Raw genomic sequence first — 21,338 nt, forward strand, 5'->3', positions numbered from 1 at the left:
TTTACATTCTAAACACAGATGAAGTGTCAACTATGTGTCATAGGTGACACTTCATCTGTGTTTATGTGTCAGGCCACTGTGCCCTGGGAATATTATCACAAATGTATGGAATTAGAAGAAATGCACCTAAAAAATTCTTCCAATTTTAAAATGACACAATTATAATTTTAAAGGAAAATTCATTTAGTAGAAACTAATTTCTTTCTCTTATTGGTAGGAGAGAAGGTTGTGGACTATTTAAATTTCATAAGGGCAGGAAATTTGTCTGCTGTAACCCTGGTGCCCAGAGCAGTGTTGACATGTGATAGGCACTCAATAAATATTTATTGAATGTGTAAATTCAATAAGGTCTTACAAGGTCCATTTTAAGAGGAATATTTTCCATGGTCTTCCTATCTTTTACTTGTGGATTTGCTTGCATATCCTAGATATTTACCTCTGGGATTTTGTATAGTTAATTATTAACCTCTTACAGAACTAAAGAGGACCTAAAAAGCCTCTTGATGAGGGTGAAAGAGGGGAGTGAGAAAGCTGGCTTAAAACTCAACTTTCAAAAAACTAAGATCATGGCATCTGATCCCATCACCTTATGGCAAATAGATGGAGGAAAAGTGGAAATGGTGGCAGATTTTATTTTTTTCAGCTGTAAAATCACTGTGGACAGTGACTGCAGCCATGAAATTAAGAGATGCTTCCTCCTTGGAAGGAAAGCTATGACAAATCTAGATAGTGTATTAAAAAAGAAGAGATGTCACTTTGTCGACAAAGACTTGTATAGTCAAAGCTATGGTTTTTTCAGTAGTCATGTATGGATGTGACAGTCGGACCATAAAGAAGGCTGAGTGCTGAAGAATTGATGATTTCAAACTGTGGTGTTGGAGAAGACTCTTGAGACTCTCTTGGACAGCAAAGAGATCAAACCAGTCCTAAAGGAAATCAACCCTGAGTGTTCATTGGAAGGACTGATGTTGAAACTGAAACTCCAATACTTTGGCCACTTGATGCAAAGAACTGATTCACTGGGAAACACCCTGATGCTGGGAAAGATTGAGGGCAGGATGAGAAGAGGATGACAGAGGATGACATGATTGCATGGCATCACTGACTTAATGATCATGAGTTTGAGCAAACTCTGGAATATAGTGAAGGACAGGGAAGACTTGGTGTGATGCAGATCTTGGGACTGCAAAGAGTTGGACATGGCTTAGCGATTGAACAACAACAACCTCTTATGGTTTCAGATTGCAAATAACTTTTCCTCAATTCAATTCAGGTCAGTTCAGTTGCTCAGTCATGTCCAACTCTTAGTGACCCCATGAACTACAACATGCCAGGCCTCCCTGTCCATCACCAACTCCCAGAGCCTACCCAAACTCATGTCCATTGAGTCAGTGATGCCATCCAACTATCTCATCCTCTGTCATCCCCTTCTCCTGCCCTCAGTCTTTCCCAGCATCAGAGTCTTTTCAAATGAGTCAGCTCTTCACATCAGGTAGCCAAAGTATTGGAGATTCAGCTTCAGCATCAGTCCTTCCAATGAACACCCAGGACTATCTCCTTTAGGATGGACTGGTTGGATCTCCTTGCAGTCCAAGGGACTCTCAAGAGTCGTCTCCAACACCACAGTTCAAAAGCATCAATTCTTCGGTGCTCAGCTTTCTTGATAATCCAACTCTCACATCCATACATGACTACTGGAAAAACCATATAGCCTTGACTAGACGGACCTTTGTTGACAAAGTAATGTCTCTGCTTTTTAATGCACTGTCTAGGTTGGTCATAACTTTCCTTCCAAGGAGCAAGCGTCTTTTAACTTCAAGACCGCAATCACCATCTGCAGTGATTTTGGAGCCCCCAAAAATAAAGTCAGCCACTGTTTCCACTGTTTCTCCATCTATTTGCCATGAAGTGATGAAACCGGATGCCATGATCTTAGTTTTCTGAATGTTGAGCTTTAAGCCAACTTTTTCACTCTCCTCTTTCACCTTCATCAAGAGGCTCTTTAGTTCCTCTTCACTTTCTGCCATAAGGGTGGTGTCATCTGCATATCTGAGGTTATGGATATTTCTCCCGGCAATCTTGTGCTGAAGCTTGTGCTTCATCCAGTCCAGAATTTCTCATGATGTACTCTGCATAGAAGTTAAATAAGCAGGGTGACAATATGCAGCCTTAACGTACTCCTTTTCCTATTTGGAACCGGTCTGTTATTCCATGTCCAGTTCTAACTGTTGCTTCCTCACCTGCATACAGGTTTCTCAAGAGGCAGGTCAGGTGGTCTGGTATTCCCATCTCTTTCAGAATTTTCCACAGTTTATTGTGATCCACACAGTCAAAGGCTTTGGCATAGACAGTAAAGTAGAAATAGGTGTTTTTCTGGAACTCTCTTGCTTTTTCGATGATCCAATGGATGTTGGCAATTTGATCTCTGGTTCCTCTTCGTTTTTTAAAACCAGCTTGAACATCTGGAAGTTCACAGTTAACTTTTCCTAATCTGTAAATAATCTGATAATTTAATTATATCATCATTTGAGATTCTTATTTTTTAAATAGGCAATTGAAAAAATTTTCCCTTGCACTTTGCATTTTGGAAGTTTCACTAGTCCTTTCTACTCAAAATTCACAAATATATATTTCTATATTTTCTCCTATTTGCTCTAGTTTGTCTTTCATGCTTAGTTCTTTAATCCATTGATACCCATCTTTGTACCTTGTGTAAGTTTTCCAATTCTCTTTTCCCCTGTAGAGTCCATCAGTTTCCTCAATAACATCCATTGAGCAGTCCATCCATTTTGCTTCATGGATTCAAGTAGTATTTCCCTCATGTACCAAGTTCCCCAAAACATACAGGTGTGTCACTGAGCTCTTTCTTCTAATCTATTGGTTCATTTACCTATGGCTGCATTAGGTCCACACTGCTTCATTATCATGGCTTTTTGGTAAGAAAGTGAAAGTTGCTCGGTCATGTCTGACTCTTTGCAACCCCATGGACTTCACAGTCCATGGAATTCTCCAGGCCAGAATACTGGAGTGGGTAGCCTTTCCTTTCTCCAGGGATCTTCCCAACCCAGGGATCAAACCCAGGTCTCCCACATTGTGGGCAGATTCTTTACCAGCTGAGCCACAAGGGAAGCCCAAGATTACTGGAATGGGTAGCCTGTCCCTTCTCCAGTGGATCTTCCCAACTCAGGAATCAAACCAGGGTCTCGTGCATTGAAGGCGGATTCTTTACCAACTGAGCTGTTAGAGAAGATTTACCAACTGAGCTATGAGCTATTAGGGAAGCTTTATGGTATATCTTACCATTTTTTGGTCGAGAATAGCATTTTTCTCTTCTTTTTCCAAACTGATTTAGCTATTTATGGATCTCTATTCTACTACATATTCAGAATAAGTTGTTGGATTCCTTTTAAAAACTTCTGCTAGAATTTTTAGTAACTTTATAAATTAGTCCATAGAGAGTTGCTGTCTCTCAAATTTCACTGTGGGTATATCATTTTTATTCCAACATCTGAAGTGTGTGTCTTTGCGACTCTATGAACTACAACCCACCAGGTTCCCCTATCCATGGAATTCTCCAGGCAAGAATACTAAAGTGTGTTGCCATTTCCTTCTCTAGGGGATCTTTCTGACCCAGGGATTGAACTTGCATCTCCTGTATTGGCAGGTGGGGCCTTTACCACTGACCGACCCATCAGAGAAATTCTCTCCTAATAATACAAATCTCTTAACTAATATCTCTCCTCCCTCTTTCTCTTCATCTCCCTCCCCGCATCTCTCACTCTCTGTCTCTCTCTTTCTGAAGTCTTATCTAACATATCCCTGAGGATGGGACCACACCTTATTTCACTTTGATCCAGAGCCACTAGAATGAGGTTTGGTACGTAGGTCCTTGTGTTAGCCTACTAGAGCTGCCATAACACACTGTCACGAACTAGATTTAAAACAGCAGAAATGTTAAGAAATTACAAATATTAACTGACCCTTAAAGACATTCAGGGATTTTAAGGGTTGCACTACGTTCCGCAAAAGATATGGTGAAGTCCTTATCTCCAGTCCCTCAGAATGTGGTTGTATTTAGAAATAGGGTCACTGCATACATGTATCATTAGTTAAATGAGGTCATACGGGAGTAAGGTGGGCCCTACTCCAATACAACCTGTGGTCTGTAGGAGGCTGTAAGTCCTACCTCAAGGTGTTGCAGAGCCATGCTCCTTCTGAAACTGATATAAGAATCCTCCTTTGCCTCTTCCAAGCTTCTAGTAGTTTTCCAGCATTTCTACCATTCCTTGGCTTTTGATGCATCACGCTAATCCTCCATCCTCACGTGATATTCTCCCTGTGTCTCTGTATTTCCCCCATGGCCATCTTCTTATAAGGTCACGGGTCATATCTCCAGGCAACCACTCAATTTTTTTAGTCTATATCCCATAAATTCTCTGGTGAAGGATAGCACTCCTCTGACGTATATAATTGCACACCTTCACTATATGGGTGGTTCAGAACACACATTTCTACTCAGAGAGAGGAAGGCTGATGAAAGCAGAGGGCCCTACCCACCTAGATTTCTTGGTAAGCAATCAATAAATAGGTATTTACTGATAACCATTTTATTTAGTGCTTGCTTCCATGTTTTTTGTTATTTGGGACTAGAGGTAGAATACATAGACACAACCCTTAACTGAGGCCGAACCTAAGGTCACAGATTGCATGAACTTGTCAGGTCCCCTTAGTCTCCTTTAATCATCAGAGTTCCTCAGGTTTTCTTTGTCTTTCATGAACTTCAGACTTTTAAAGAGTCTCTCAGTTTAGGTTTGTCTGAGGTTTCCTCTGACTATACTCAAGTTTTACATTTTTGCAAGAATATCACAAAAGTAGTATTGCTTACTCTCAGCGTGTCACATTGGAGGGCATGTAATGCTGATTCACCCCATTGCTGTTGAGGTTGACTTTGATCTTTTGGTTAAAGTAGGATTTGCCAGGTCTCACCACCGAAAAGTTACTGTGTTCCTTTTTGTAATTAATATCGTGTGAGGTTTATTAACCTTATGAAATTATCCTGTTTTTTATTATACTTCAACCCACTCAGTTTAACATTATTATTCTTGACTAAAACTTGATTATTGCTGTGACATTTGCCAAATGATGATCATTTATTCCCATAACTTTTTACATTTATTAGTTGGAATTCTAAAGAGGAGCTTTTATTCCTTCTCCATTTGTTTATTTATTCAGTTATTCACATCACCATGTATTCCTGGTTTCCTATTTTACTCTATGTGTACTGAGTCATCATATTCTGTTATGAATGTTGGCATACCCCAACTCCAGATGATAGGTTGAGCCCTTCACCCTCCATGGTATTTGAAAATAGGAGCCTTTGGGAGGTAATTAAGGTTAGATGAGGTCATGAAGGGGGCTTCTCTGGTGGGTCAGTGGTAAAGTACCTGCCTGCCAATGCCGGAGACACAGGATCAATCCCTGGGTAGGAAAGAGCCTCTGGAGAAGGAAATGGCAACCTACTGCAGTATTCTTGCCTGGAGAATCCCTTGGATAGGGGAGTCCGGCAGGCTACAGTCCATGGGGTCCAAAGAGTTGGACACAACTGAGCACAAAGTCATGAAAGAGGGGACCTCATGATGGGATTATTGCCATTATAAGAAGGGACACCAGAAAAATTGCTGTCCTCAAGAAGGAAATGGCAACCCACTCCAGTATTCTTGTCTGGGAAATCCAATGGACAGAGGGACCTGGAGGGCTGCAGTCTATGGGGTTGCCAAAAGGTCAGACACGACTTAGCGACTAAACAACAGCAGCAAACATTGAGTACATATTAGCCAGCTTTTTTTAAAATCAAATAACTTGATTCTTGTTTTTGTTCAATTTAAGTCACAGAATGTGGATGAGTAGTATTATTGATCTCATATGTAAGAATAGCCACATGCTATAAGTAGAAAAATTTGACTCATAATTTTATCCCATGGGATTTTTTTTCTTGGCCTTGGGTATTAATAAAAGGCCTTGCAGGCAAACAATTTAACTTTTAAATTCCACTTGTAATTTATAATTTTATTTGAGCTTTAAATTATTGTCCCATTTCAGTTCTAAGACTTTTCTTCCTAAGAGGCATAATTAACCAATGAAAATTATTTTTTATTAGAAATTAAAAATAAATATAATATTTGCATACAAATGAGAAAATTTAAGATCAATTCATTTAAAAGAAATAATGGTTTTAGATTACTTCCATGAATACCAGCTTTATATATAGAAATTTAGAAAGAAAAAATAAGAATCATTGTTTAAAGGTATATAAAGATATGCAAACAATTTCAACTGTAAAAAAAAAAAAAGCTAGCTGTCTTTCTCCATGGATGCACAAATAAGAGGTCACTTGAGCACACAGAGAGATGGCAGCTGCTTACAAGCCAAAAGAAAGAAACCTTTCTGGCACCTTGATTTTGAACTTTAGAACTGTGAGAAATTTCTGTTGTTTAAGCCACTTAGTCTATCGTATTTTGTTATAGCTGCCTGACCTAAAACATTACCATTTATTATTTTGTCCTCAGATTATCCCAGATTTGGCCAGTGTTTCAAGTTGACTTGTGCATCTTGTTTTAATGACCCCATGTTTACTGAGCACTTCCTTACTTTCTGACACCACTTGTTCTTTCCCTGTGATCACCCTGGCCCTAGCCATTTGTCTAAGGAGCCCCAGTTCCTTTTATTTGGGAATGGTAGGTGGAGACCAAGATCTGGGTGTCAGGAGTGCCTATTGATCTTGGGAAACCATTGCCTCTGTGCTTTTTTAGTAGACAGAGTTAGGAAATACACACACAAACACACACCCCTGTTCCTGCAACCATCCATCCATCTTGAAATAGCCCCCCTCACAGAACCAGGACCAGACAATCTAGAAATAGTTTGTGGGAGGGGACACATCCACAAGGAGAGAAGGCAAGGAAATTTCCAGGAAAGAGGGAACTCACATGTTTATGTGATGTTTCTCAGCAGTCCAATAGGAAGTCTCTGGGGGCAGAAAACTCTGAAGGGCATCAGCGGTTTAGAGCCTCTATAACCACAGGGTTTGTCTTACCTGTGACTAGCAGATGTTGGGCGCTGACTGGTGAAGCGTGAAAAGCAGGCAGGCAGCTCTAAATGGCTAAGAATGTGCTAATTTGGTTTATGCTTAAAACAACTAGTCGTGTAAAAATTTGATTTTGGGGCTGGTAACCTTTTGGGTTAATTGGTCCCAGTCCTTGATGGTGTTTTTTTTTCCAGTTTGCTTGAGATATAATTTACATACAGCACTATATAAAGTTAAAGTCTACAGTATAGTGATTTGACTTACCTATGGCATGAAATGACTAATGCAATAAGTTTAGTGAGCATCCATCATCTCATACAGATACAAAGTTAAAGAAATAGAAAAAATAATTTTCTTTTGATAAGAACTCTTGGAATCTATTCTGAACAACTTTCATATATAACTTTGTTGTTGTTTAGTTACTAAGTCATGTCCAACTCTTTGCAATTCCATAGACTGCAGCCCACCAGGCCCACCAGGACCCTCTGTCCATGGGATTTTCCAGGCAAGAATACTGGAGTGGGTTGCCATTTCCTTCTCCAATATATAACTTACAGCAGTGTTAACTATATTTATTATGTTTTACATGGCATCTCACATACTTATTTATCTTATAATTGAAAGCTTGTACCTTTTAACTGACTTTAGCCAATTCCTCCTTCCTTCACCCCACACTTCTGCTGCTAAGTCACTTCAGTCGTGTCTGACTCTGTGCGACCCCATAGACAGCAGCCCATCAGGCTGCCCCATCCCTGGGATTCCCCAGGCAAGAACACTGGAGTAGGTTGCCATTTCCTTCTCCAATGCATGAAAGGGAAAAGTGAAAGTGAAGTCGCTCAGTCGTGTCCAAACCACAAATCTGATCTCTTTTTCTATGAGTTTATTTTTGAAGTATAATTGACCCATAACAGTATGTTAATTTCTGTTACACAACATAGTGATTTGGTATTTATATATGGTTTAAAATGATCACCACGAGAAGTCTAGTTACAATATGTCACCATGTGTGCATGCTTTGTCACTTGGGTTGTGTCCAACTCTTTGTGACCCAATGGATGGACTGTAGCCCACCAAACTCCTCTGTCCATGGGATTCTCCAGGCAAGAACACTAGAGTGGGTTGACATTTTCCTTCTCCAGGAGATCTTCCTAACCCAGGGACCAAGCCCACGTCTCTTACATCTCTTGCATTGGCAGGCGGCTTCTTTACCACTAGTGCCACCTGGAAAGCCCAATACCACACCATACTACATAATTATTGACTATATTCCCCACACTGTAGGTGGATATATATATGTATATGTGTGTGTGTGTGTATATATATATATATATATATATATATATATGATTGTTTTACATTGCTGATCTCTCAAGTACAAACATATTTTAACAACCTTGTATTTTTCCTACCCCCACCAAGGTTAACTGTTTTTGACATTGTATTTTACATCTTTTTTTTTTTTTGAACTGATTTATTTTATTTTATTTTATTTTTTTAAATTTTATTTTATTTTTAAACTTTACATAATTGTATTAGTTTTGCCAAATATAAAAGTGAATTCGCCACAGGTATACATGTGTTCCCCATCCTGAACCCTCCTCCCTCCTCCCTCCCCATACCATCCCTCTGGGTCGTCCCAGTGCACTAGCCCCAAGCATCCAGTATCGTGCATCGAACCTGGACTGGCAACTCGTTTCATACATGATATTTTACATGTTTCAATGCCATTCTCCCAAATCTTCCCACCCTCTCCCTCTCCCTCTCCCACAGAGTCCATAAGACTGTTCTATACATCAGTGTCTCTTTTGCTGTCTTGCACACAGGGTTATTGTTACCATCTTTCTAAATTCCATATATATGCGTTAGTATACTGTATTGGTGTTTTTCTTTCTGGCTTACTTCACTCTGTATAATAGGCTCCAGTTTTATCCACCTCATTAGAACTGATTCAAATGTATTCTTTTAATGGCTGAGTAATACTCCATTGTGTATATGTACCACTGCTTTCTTATCCATTCATCTGCTGATGGACATCTAGGTTGCTTCCATGTCCTGGCTATTATAAACAGTGCTGCGATGAACATTGGGGTACATCTTTTTGTCTTGTATATCCTTTAACCACTTCTTTGGATATAGGCGATTTTACTGCTTTTGACTTTTAACTTTCCTGAAAGCTTTATGTATGGTTGATTTATTATCTTTATTATATATTTGCCTTTAAAAATGAGATATTCCTTTCATAATCGTCATGTTCTAGTTATGGCCTTTCCTCTTCTGCTTAAAGTCTCCTTAGCTTTTCTTGTAAAGCTGGTTTGGTGATGCTGAACTCTTAGCTTTTGTTCATGTATAAAGCCTTTGATTTCTCTATCAAATCTGGATGAACACCTTTCCAGGTTGAGTATTCTTAGTTATAGGTTTTTCTCTTTCACCACTTTAAATATATCCTGCCACTCCCTTCTGGCCTGAAGAGTTTCTGCTAAATAGTCAGCCAAGGGCCTTATGCGAGTTCCCACGCACATCACTTTTTCTTTTCCCTTGCTACTTTAACCGTTCTCTCTTTGTCTTTAATTTTTGCCATTTTCAAATGCAATTTGTCTTTGTATGGTCCTCTTTCAGTTGATCTTGCTTGGGACTCTCTCTGCTTCCTAGACCTGAATGTTTCTTTCCTTTCTTAGGTTAGACAAGTTTTCAGCTATTATGTCTTCAAAAAAAGTTCTCATCCCTTTTCTCTCTCTCTTTTAATTCTGGTACACACTATAATGTAAATGCTATGCTTGAAGTTGTCTCTTAAACTATCCTCATTTCTTTCTTATCTTGTTCAGCTTCAGTGATTTCTACTACTCTGTTTTCCAGTTTGCTGATCCTTTCCTGTATTATCTAACTTACTATTGATTCCTTCTAATGTATTTTTCATCTCAGTTATTGTATTCTTCATCTCTGTTTTGTTCTTCTTTATGTTTCTTAATCCTTTTTAAAAACTCCTAATTTCTTACCCTGTGCTTTCTCTCTCCTGAGTGCTTGGAACATCTTTGCAATCATTATCTTGTACTCTCTATGAAATAGATTGCCTAGTTCAACCTCACTGAGTTCTGAGATTTTATCTTGTTCTTTCATTTTGGACATAATCCTCCATTACTTCACTTTGCTAATTTGCTGCTTTTATGTCTATGCATCTGGTAGGTAGCTCACATTTCCTGGCCTTGGAGAAGCGGCCTTTGGTAGGAGACTGTCTATGCATCCCAAGAGCTGTGCTGCCAGTGTCCATGTCCCCAGAGTGCCTCCTGCCTCTCCAGGAGGCTCTCCAAGATTAGCAAGCAGATCTGACCCAGGCTCTCTTCAAATTACTGCTTCTGCCCTGGGTTCTGAAGCCTGTGAGATTTTGTGTGCACCCTTCAAGAGTTGTGTCTCCATTTGCCTCAGTCCTCTGGCTCTTCTGAAAGTGTTACTGGCCTTCAAAGCCAAATGTTCTGCAAGTTCCCTTCCCAAGGTGGGGACCCTGATATGGAACTCAGACTATTTGCTCAATGAGAAGACTGTAATTATCCTCTCATTCATAAGTTACCCACCTGGAGGTATAGGACAATACCATATCTCTGCCCTTCCTACCTGTGTCATGGTTACTTTTTTATTTATTTAATTGTAGAAGATCTTTTCTGTTGGTCTTCCAGTTTTTCCCACCAATAGTTGCTCTGTAAATAGTTGTAAGTTTGATGTGCCCATGGGAGGATATGAGCTCAGGGTCTTCCTACTCGGCCATCTTGGTCACTCCCCTATTTGGTTGATCTTACAGTATTTGGCTGGAATGTCCTTCAATCCATGACACTTTATACCTACATCTATTAATAGATGAGTGATCTCAAGTGAAATAATTGATCCATTTTGATTTTTTAAATGTAGGTTTTATTCAGTGTTTGAACCACAATCTAAGAAAGTGATATCCTTGACCTCTATTTTGATTCACTGCATACTGATCTCCCCAGGTTGCTTTTTGGTATCATGAAACTGATCTTTTTGGAAAGACACAATAAAAAGTAACCTTATGACATCTATAACTGTATTTGCAGTGGAGATATTATTGAAGCCATTGTGTGTCATATCTTTAAGTGTTTCCTACATGCAGTCCTCTGAGTAATTTCTTTCAAAACTGAGTTCTATAAAGTGTTGCTTGGCCTTAGAAAGTGTAAGTTTTCTTCTTTTGGACAATAAATACTATTCAACTAAATTTTGGGGGTGCTATCTTTTTCAGGAAGCTGAAAGCTAAATTTGTGTCCCTCCTGTAGCCAGTTATGTTGAGTCTGTGTATGTGTGTGCTCATTTCACTTTCATTTTATCCGATCCTGATTTTTAGCGTATTTTTTTGTTGTTAGGTATTACATGTTACCTAAAAGCACTCTCAAATTCTCCATAATTTTAAAACATGGGAAGAATATTGGGTTGGCCAAAATGCTCATTTGACTTTTCCATAAATGTTCTCTTGGGAAAACCAAATGAACTTTTGGCCAACCCAATAAATAAGCAATTGAATAGTAAATTTAAGATGCTTTGATATATTCTTTATTTTTTCTTGAAATGACATAGATTGATTTGTCTGTTATCTGTTGAAAAAGTAGTCCTAAATTGTTCATCAGACAGTGGCAAATAGAGACTGGGAAATGCCAGAGAGCCCTAAGAGTATAAAAATACAGCTTCAGGTAAGGACAAGTGGTTTCTCAATTGGGTGAATCTAGTCACTGCTCTTTTCTTGGATTTAAGAATGTCCATCACTTTCCATTCCCACTGAGGTCTACTTTCTGAATATGGTACTTCCAGAGTTTCAAAATTTTTGCCAACAAGGGCATTGAAGGCAAGAATATAAATAGTATTTACTATGTAATATCTGGTGCGGTTGCCAAACTCTATTACAAATGATCTTCCAGGAAGATTTGTGCTATTGCAGGAAGCTTCTACTGTTTTCAAGACTTTCAGGCAAGTGTATGCAAGTTTAATATTTGATGGTCTCTTTTCCATATTGACAAAAAGAAGTTACATGCTCATTAAGACACATGTATTAAATAGTTTTAGTACTGGTTGAATTTATATCTCTGTTTTAAGCATATTTCTACTAATCCTCCAAAAGAAAATTATGATTAAAATACTTATAAGACAATGTTCATGAATATACTTGCTGGTTAATAAAAAAAAAAAGAATATAAGATTGCAATGGTAAAAGAAAATTAACAAAAGATAACTGATTTTTTCATGTATTACAACCTGAGGAATTATCTCTTACCTATTCATTCATTCAACAAATATTTATTAAGAACATATGTTGTATCAGGTACCTTCTACTCTATTTCTAGCATGAAAACCATGAATATATATAAACCAATATTTTATAATACCAAACTCCCAAGGAAAGTCTTAGTAACCTGTGGTTTTTCTATAAAACAGACATAGTTTCAGAAAAGTTTTATATCCAAATGTGAATATCTCTGATGAGACTAATTAGAGACATTTATCATTTCAATTAGGCAACTCAATTATTCACTGAAAGATATGTCAGATTCCTCACTATTTTTATTTTTCTTACTGATGACAGACCAACATAATATTTTTATTTTTAAAATGGGTGTGTTCCTATAGTAAAATATTCAAAATATCAAAAAAATAAGAAGAAAACATTACCCACAACCCTACTTCCAATATATGAATTCTTCTAATATTCTGCTATGCCATTCTAGTATTTTATGCATTTACATATGTTGCTCATTGGAAACAATTTTATATCTCATTTTATTCTCTTAGAGTTATTTGCTGAACACTTCTTATATCAGTAGTTTTTAAAGAATACTTTAAAGAAATATCAATGTGCTATCAAATGATCATAGCATAAGTAACTTGAATGATGAATATTTAGATTCACTCTTTACTATTATTGAAATCACAGTTAGACTTTATAAGTTATTCAGTCTACAAGCTCTCAAACAACAGCCAAGAAAATCCAATATTGAATGAGAGCATTTTACCAGCTTAAAACAGAAGCAGCTCTTATTGGGACTAGAAGGGGGATGATGAATCTTGTGCAGCTAGTTCCTCAAACATTGTAAATGTTGAGTTGCAAGAGAAGTTTGGAGTTCTGTCACAGGACTCTTCCCCATGGTAACTGATGAAACATGATATGAATATTGGGATTCTATATGTCATAATAGGATGGAAGATAATGCAATATTGTGAAAAGTTCATAGATTCTGGAATCAGAAATGTCTGGTTTTGAATCCTGAGTATCCCACCTTGAATAACACCCACAAAATGGGGAAAATAATAACTTTGAATGATTCTGGTGAAGAATATGTTAACTAATGTATATAATATGTCCAATATAGTGTGCATCAAAAATAAATGCCCAATTTATTGTAGATTGATTATGATTATTAATACTGGCTGTTTTTATTTTAAAATTATATATAAAACTAAGATCATGGCATCTGGTCCCATCCCTACATGGCAAATAGATGGGGAAACAATGTAAACAGTGAGATACTTTATTTTCTGGGCTCCAAAATCACTGCAGATGGTGACTACAGCCATGAAATTGAAAGACACTAGCTCCTTGGAAGAAAAACTATGAGAAACCTAGAGAGCATATTAAAAAGCAGAGACATTACTTTGTCAACAAAGGTCCATGTAGTCAAGGCTATGGTTTTTCCAGTAGTCATGTATGGATGTGAGAGTTGGACCATAAAGAAGGCTGAGCACCAAAGAATTGATGCTTTTGAACTGTGGTGTTGGAGAAGACTCTTGAGAGTCCCCTGGACTGCAAGGAGATCCAACCAGTCCATCCTAAAGGAGATCAGTCCTGGGTGTTCATTGGAAAGACTGATGCTGAAGCTGAAACTCCAATACTTTGGCCACCTGATGTGAAGAGCTGACTCATTTGAAAAGACCCTGATGCTGGGAAAGATTGAGGGCAGGAGGAGAAGGGGAAAACAGAAGATGAGATGGTTGGATGGCATCACTGACTCGGTGGACATGAGTGTGAGCAAGCTCTGGGAATTGGTGATGGACAGGGAAGCCTGGCGTGTGACAGTCCATGGGGCTGCAAAGCGTCAGACACCACTGAGCAACTGAACTGATAAGCATGTTTGTGTGCTCAGTCATGGATAACTCTTTGTGACCCCATGGACTGTAGCCTGACAATCTCCTCTGTCCATGAAATTTTCCAGACAAGAATCCTGGAGTAAGTTGTCATTTCCTACTTCAGGGGATCTTCCCAACCCAAGGATCAACATATATGTGTGTATTTCATTATTTAATAAAAATTACTCTATGGGGCAAGGCAGTGTCCTTCATCTGACTCTAGTGACGCCATGCAGATATTCCAGAGGACAGTGACTTGCAAAAATTCCTTCTCATGTGAATCGAAAGCCCACAAGCTCTTCAAAACAACGATTTCTCCATTTGTTGTGAAATAGATGTCTTAACAGAAACTGTTAGCAGAGCGGCTGATCAGTAACAAAAATTGATCTATTTGTCACTAAGGACAGCAACTGGAAGCTAAAAACCTCTACCCCAGGAACAGATTTTCTATCCTCTTCTTGTCGCTCAGTCGTGTCTGACTCTTTGTGACTCCATGGATGGTAGCCTGCCAGGCTCCTCTGTCAATGGAATTATCCAGGCAAGAATACTGGAGTGGGATGCCATTTCCTACTCCAGGGGATCTTCCCAACTCAAGGATCAAACCCATGTCTCTTGTGTCTTCTGCATTGGCGGGAGAATTCTTTTAGCATTAGCACCACCTGGGAGTCCTTGGAGCCTTTTTATCTTCTAGTGTCATATAAATCACTCAGAGATTGTGTTTTATCTTTTCCATTAAAACAACTCTAAAAGATAAATTAGTATTTATTAAATAACCTGAAAGTAGGACTTGGGGCTCCTGCTCTTAAACAATAAATTAATTGGAAGGAGGAAGAGCACTGAAACATTGCTTACAAAGTGCCCTTGTGATTACAGAAGGGCTGCCTAGTTGTACTGGACACCTTTAGTCTCCAAGCTAGTGCCACCCTACATGCCAGGAGCCATAGAGACATAGGTGTGGACATCGGATTTTCTCCCTTGGGGGACTACAGATGGTTATCAGGAACCAGAGAGTACATATCCAACATTTCAACCAGAGACTCAACTCTGACTGCCAGTAAGAATTTCTTGGAGAGGTTTTAAAAGCATCAATGATTGGACTCCCACACCAGCCCAAATGAACCAGAACCTGTCAGGGACAGGGCTTGAGGATGACATATTTTGGTTTAGGCCAGCAGATATCAAACTTTAGCATGCATCAGAATCACTTCATGGGCTTGTTAAAGCACAGATTGCTACACTGGGACGACCCAGAGGGATGGAATGGGGAGGGAGGAGGGAGGAGGGTTCAGGATGGGGAACACATGTATACCTGTGGTGGGTTCATTTTGATATTTGGCAAAACTAATACAATTATGTAAGGTTTAAAAATAAAATAAATATATATATATATAAATAAATAAATAAAAGTTAACATTTTTCCAACCAAAAAAAAAAAAAAGCACAGATTGCTACCCCACATCTAATATAGTGCTTTTACCTGGTCTAGTAACAAATGGATAAATATTGCTAGATTTGTATTTGAAAACAACAAATGTCTAGGATAAGGAAGATTAACTGGTGTCCATGGATGGAAGAGCCTGAAAGGCTGCAGTCCATGCGGTCGCTGAGGGTCGGACACAACTGAACGACTTCACTTTCACTTTTCACTTTCCTGCATTGGAGAAGGAAATGGCAACCCACTCCAGTGTTCTTGCCTGGAGAATCCCAGGAACAGGGGAGCCTGGTGGGCTGCCATCTATGGGGTCACACAGAGTCCGACAAGACTGAAGCGACTTACAACAGCAGCAGCAGCAGCAGCAGCAACATGGATGGAATTGGCTTCCCAGGTGGCACTGCTGCTGCTAAGTCACTTCAGTCGTATCCAACTCTGTGCAACTCCATAAATGGCAGCCCACCAGGCTCCCCTGTCCCTGGGATTCTCCAGGCAAGAACACTGGAGTGGGTGGCCATTTCCTTCTCCAATGCATGAAAGTGAAAAGTGAAAGTGAAGTCGCTCAGTCATGTCTGACTCTTCACAACTTCATGGACTGCAGCCTACCAGGCTCCTCCATCCATGGGGTTTTCCAGGCAAGAGTACTGGAGTGGGGTGCCATTGCCTTCTCTACAGGTCGCACTAGTGGTAAAGAATCCGCCTGCCAATGTAGGAGATGCCACTGACACAGATTTGATCCCTGAATCGGGAAACTCCCGTGGAGTAGGAAATGGCAACCCACTCCAGTGTTCTTGCCTGGAAAATCCCATGGACAGAGGAGCCTGGAGGGCTACAGTCCATGGGGTCACACAGAGTCGGACACGTCTGAGCATGCATGCATGCACACATGGATGGAATTGTCTGAAGTATTTCATTGGCTTGGGCATTTGTACACACAGAGACCGGCTCCTCACTTTCATGGGAGTCTTAAGTGGGAGTACAGTTTCATGATCTAGAAATGTTACAAACCAGTCTTATAGGAATTGAAAGTTCTTTTCTTTTAGTCCTTTGTCTTCATAAATAGACTGAAGAAAAAGAGGTAATCTTCTTTTTTCCCCAAAAAACAAATTCAGTATTAACAAGCACAAAAATAGGAATTTTGTCTTATTAAAAATAATGAACCACTAAAAGCAGAGACATTACTTTGCCAACAAAGGTTCGTCTAGTCAAGGCTATGGTTTTTCCTGTGGTCATGTATGGATGTGAGAGTTGGACTGTGAAGAAGGCTGAGCACTGAAGAATTGATGCTTTTGAACTGTGGTGTTGGAGAAGACTCTTGAGAGTCCCTTGGACTGCAAGGAGTTCCAACCAGTCCATTCTGAGGGAGATCAGCCCTGGGTGTTCTTTGGAAGGAATGATGCTGAAGCTGAAACTCCAGTACTTTGGCCACCTCATGTGAAGAGTTGACTCATTGGAAAAGACTCTGATGCTGGGAGGGGTAGGGGGCAGGAGGAGAAGGGGACAACAGAGGATGAGATGGCTGGATGGCATCACTGACTCGATGGACGTGAGTCTGAGTGAACTCTGGGAGATGGTGATGGACAGGGAGGCCTGGCGTGCTGCGATTCATGGGGTCACAAAGAGTCGGACACAACTGAGCCACTGAACTGAACTGAACTGAACTGAACTGACTTCTCCATCCAAGAGCCAGTCTTTCCTCTACCTCTTTCACATGATAGACGTGGAGAGGAAACGAAAGATGTAGACATGTTTTGAAGCCTGTCTATTTCATCAGCATTTTGCATTCTCTTGAAACACACTGCACACCTAGTTTTTTCCCCGATACTGTTCTAGCCTGCACACCCAGTAAATGCTTCTCAACTCGGAGGCTGTAAATGGACTCTCCCAGTGTTTGTCTGCCACCTCCCAGTGAGTCACCCAGTGGATGAGTTAAGAAAGTAAATTCCTGAGACATCCGCCCCCTATCTGGTGAATTAGAATCTGTGTGTAAGAGGAAAGTTTCAAGTGGAGAGGCCCTGGATTCTGACTATTCTCAAATTTCTCAGATTATTTTGAAGCAGATGAAAAGCAGAAAACCAGTGGACTAGGCTGACAATGGTATTGCCAGTCTTCTTTGAAAGGTCCCTTGAAGGAAGAAGTTTAATACTACTTCCTTGACTGGAGAAGCAAGTTCAAAACAGGAAAACATCCGCATCATAGGGTCTTTAGAGATCCATCTTAGAGTGGGCACACTACCCAAAATAGTACATTTTCTGTAATCAATTTCCCAAGAGGGGTTACAGCTTTTTAGTTTTAGAATTGTGTGGATAAAATATTTGGCTGAATAAAATATTACCTGCCATGACTGCTAACAGTCATGCTGAATGTGGGCTGTGCAAAATGTCCCTGTGGAAATAGAAAACTAGGCCAGCCCTTTCTGGGTGACAAAGGCCATGAATAATACACAGAGAATGCAGTTTCTTTTCATGTAGTTTGTACTGTGCTAATATTTGTGACCACTTTAGAAAGTAGAAAGTGCAGGGAAAATAGGAGAAGGCATACCTTAAAATACATATTAAGCAAAAAAGTCCAACAACTTAGATGTTGCTTTCTCATATAGTGATATATGATTATGGGAGAGAATGATGAATACGGTGATTTCTTTGCACATCAGATAGTAAGATTAGCTCACATAAGGAGAGTTTGCTTGGTGTCAAAGCTGTGTATTTTACATTTTTATCTTATGAAACCTCATTAGTTTGCCACTTACTGTAACACCTTTTAATAAAATTAAATATGGAACAAAGTTAAGAACACATGAAAAAGTGTTCCAAATACTTGGAGGCAACAGGTAAAGCCAGAAATCCTGGTTTGTCCTCAAGGTTATTAGCTTCAGCTTCTATGAGGTCATCTGTCAGGCAGATTTGTTGGACAGGGTTACAGTTTGGTGAGCCACCAAGTGAAATGGCTTAGGGAAGCACTAAGTAGTCCTCTTGGGAAAGAAAAACAAACACATTTGGAACATCCAGTGCTATTTGTTATTTTCATTTGTGACGCTGAAGACAGAGTCACCAGCATTACCATCAGAATGGAAGGGTCTAGGTGTCAGTCAGTTAACATTTGAAAATTCTCCTCTGTTTGCATCAGTTCAGTCACTCAGTCATGTCTGCCTCTTTCTGACACCATGAACTGCAGCACACCAGGCCTCCCTGTCCATTGCCAACTCCCGGAGTCCACCCAAACCCATGTCCATTGAGTCGGTGATGCCATCCAACCATCTCATCCTCTGTCGTCCCCTTCTCCTCCTGCCCTCAGTCTTTCCCAGCATCAGGGTCTTTTTAAATGAGTCAGCTCTTCGCATCAGGTGGCCAAAGTATTGGAGTTTCAGCTTCAACATCAGCCCTACCAATGAATACCCAGGACTCATGTCCTTTAGGATGGACTGGTTGAATCTCCTTGCATTCCGAGGGACTCTCAAGAGTCTTCTCCAGCACAGTTCAAAAGCATCAGTTCTTCGGTGTTCAGCTTTCTTCACAGTTCAACTCTCACATCCATACATGACCACTGGAAAAACCATAGCCTTGACTAGACGGACCTTTCTTGACAAAATAATGTCTCTTCTTTTTAATATGCTGTCTAGGTTGGTCATAACTTTCTGTTTGCATAGTACATAATATAAGGCATCCTGTTGAAGGCAATTTCCTGTCTAAAAGAAGTTTACAATCTATTATGAGGGGAGGAAGATAAATTCTCACTTATTTTTATTTATAAATGTGTGTGTGTGTGTGCTCAATCATGTCCAATTCTTTGCAGCCCCATTAACTGTAGCCACCAGGCTCCCCTGCCTATGGAATTCTCCAGGCAAGTATACTGGAGTGGATTGCCATTCCCTTCTCCAAGGCATCTTCCCAACACAGAGATCAAATTGTTAACCCTAAAAAGCAACCTGAGCTTTGCAGATTCATGGGAAGGAATCAAGAAATGAAAAAAAAGTAACAGGGCTCATGGAGACAAGCCCCTGTCTTTGGAGGGGTCCCAGAGTCCAGGGACGATGAGGCATAAAGAGAGGGGTCATGGAAAGCATCTAACACCACCTCTGCGCTGGACAGAGCACAAGGGAAGGGGGAGAAAATAAAGTCCCTGGTTACCAGCCGTGTCCAGGCACAGTAGGCTTTCCCAGCTCTGTCTCTGGGGGTTCTGCCTTGTCTCTCTCTGCACCACAGGCCTCACAGGACCTCTCTTCCTCCCCCCTCTTACTGAGCCTATACAGCCTGACTATAGTGCCTTCAGAGGCACCAGTGAGGTGTGGGGTTCCTGGCCTCTCAGAACCCAATGCTCTACTTCATCCCCAACTCCACCCTCCCTGGAGGTCTGAGTGTGCCCAAGGCATGGCTGCACACCATGCTCTCAGAAGTCAGCCAGTCCCTCTTTTCAGTAGCCTATAGTAACTTGATAGTATCTTAATTAAGCATGGGCTTAATTCCAGCAGCAATCAAGTAGTGCTCCAGCTATTATTATTCATAATAATGTGATAACAGCAGGAGAATATTATTACTGAGACCCCATATTCCAGGCAGTGAGCTTAATACTCAACTAGGATTGTAGCATCTGGGGCAAGCAAGGGTTTGTCATGTGGCCACTTCTCTGTGAATGCTTGCTGCTGATGTTAATCGTTCCTTTAGTCCCTTAGGGCTTCCCCCATGGCTCAGCAGTAAAGAATCCACCTGCAATGCAGGAGACCCCCGTTCAATTCCTGGGTCAGGAAGATCCACTGGAGAAGGGATAGACTACCCACTCCAGCATTCTTGGGCTTCCCTGGTGACTCAGCTGGTAAAGAATCCACTTGCAATGAGGGAGACCTGGGTTCGATCCCTGGGTTGAGAAGATCTCCTGGAGAAGGGAACAGCTACTCACTCCAGTATTCTGGCCTGGAGAATTCCATGGACTGTATAGTTCATGGAGCCCCAAAGAGTCGGACACAACTGAGCGACTTTCACTTTCACTTTAGTCCGTTATTGACTGCTTCTACTGTGCCCTCTGCTCTTGGGTAGCCAGATCTGCAAAGCTCTCTACTATCTGCCAGCATCATCCCAAGGTATCTCCAGGTCCACTCACCTACTCGGCCACATTTCCTTTAGAAGTGGGAGAAAACCCAAACCTTCCCGTACGATATCCCTCATCCTTCTCAACCTGTTTTGGCATAAACATTAGTGAGTTCTCCTGATTTTGTTCTTGATGTTCTAAGTTATCTTAGAACATCTAGACTTTCAGACTTCTAAAAACCAAATAATCAAATTTTGTGGTGCCCTCAAATATTGATACCTGGCTCCTGAAATTAAAAATCACATTTCAACAGATGAACATCTCCCTTACTTCACAAGAATTCACAAGAATCTCCATAGAGACCCAAAAATCAGCAACTTGACTCTTTTCTCTCATCTTTTCTATCTTGAGAATAGTTCTCCTCAAAGCCATCTTAGCTGCTGGGAAAAGGGAAAAAGAATTCTGGCTACTGAAAAATGTTGGCATTGGGAAGATGGCTCAACTTCAATTTACTATCTGCAATCACCATCCTTGTACACAGGAGGTGGCAAAACAGAATTCCAAAAACAAATGTAAAGAGCAAACACATGGACACTAAGTGGAGAAGAGAGGGGAATAAGCCATGACACTGGGATTGACATATACACACTGCTGTGCATAAAATAGATGACTAATGAGAACCTA

General features: G+C 40.2%; 1 long non-coding RNA gene across 3 annotated transcripts in view; it reads left to right on the forward strand.

The window, feature by feature from the left end:
* LOC102394078 overlaps positions 1 to 21,338 on the forward strand; it is an 84,072-nt gene that overhangs the window by 3,626 nt on the left and 59,108 nt on the right. The gene's annotated exons all lie outside the window — the stretch shown is intronic.

The sequence above is a fragment of the Bubalus bubalis genome, chromosome 10 (assembly GCF_019923935.1).
Source record: "Bubalus bubalis isolate 160015118507 breed Murrah chromosome 10, NDDB_SH_1, whole genome shotgun sequence".
Lineage (NCBI taxonomy): Eukaryota > Metazoa > Chordata > Mammalia > Artiodactyla > Bovidae > Bubalus > Bubalus bubalis.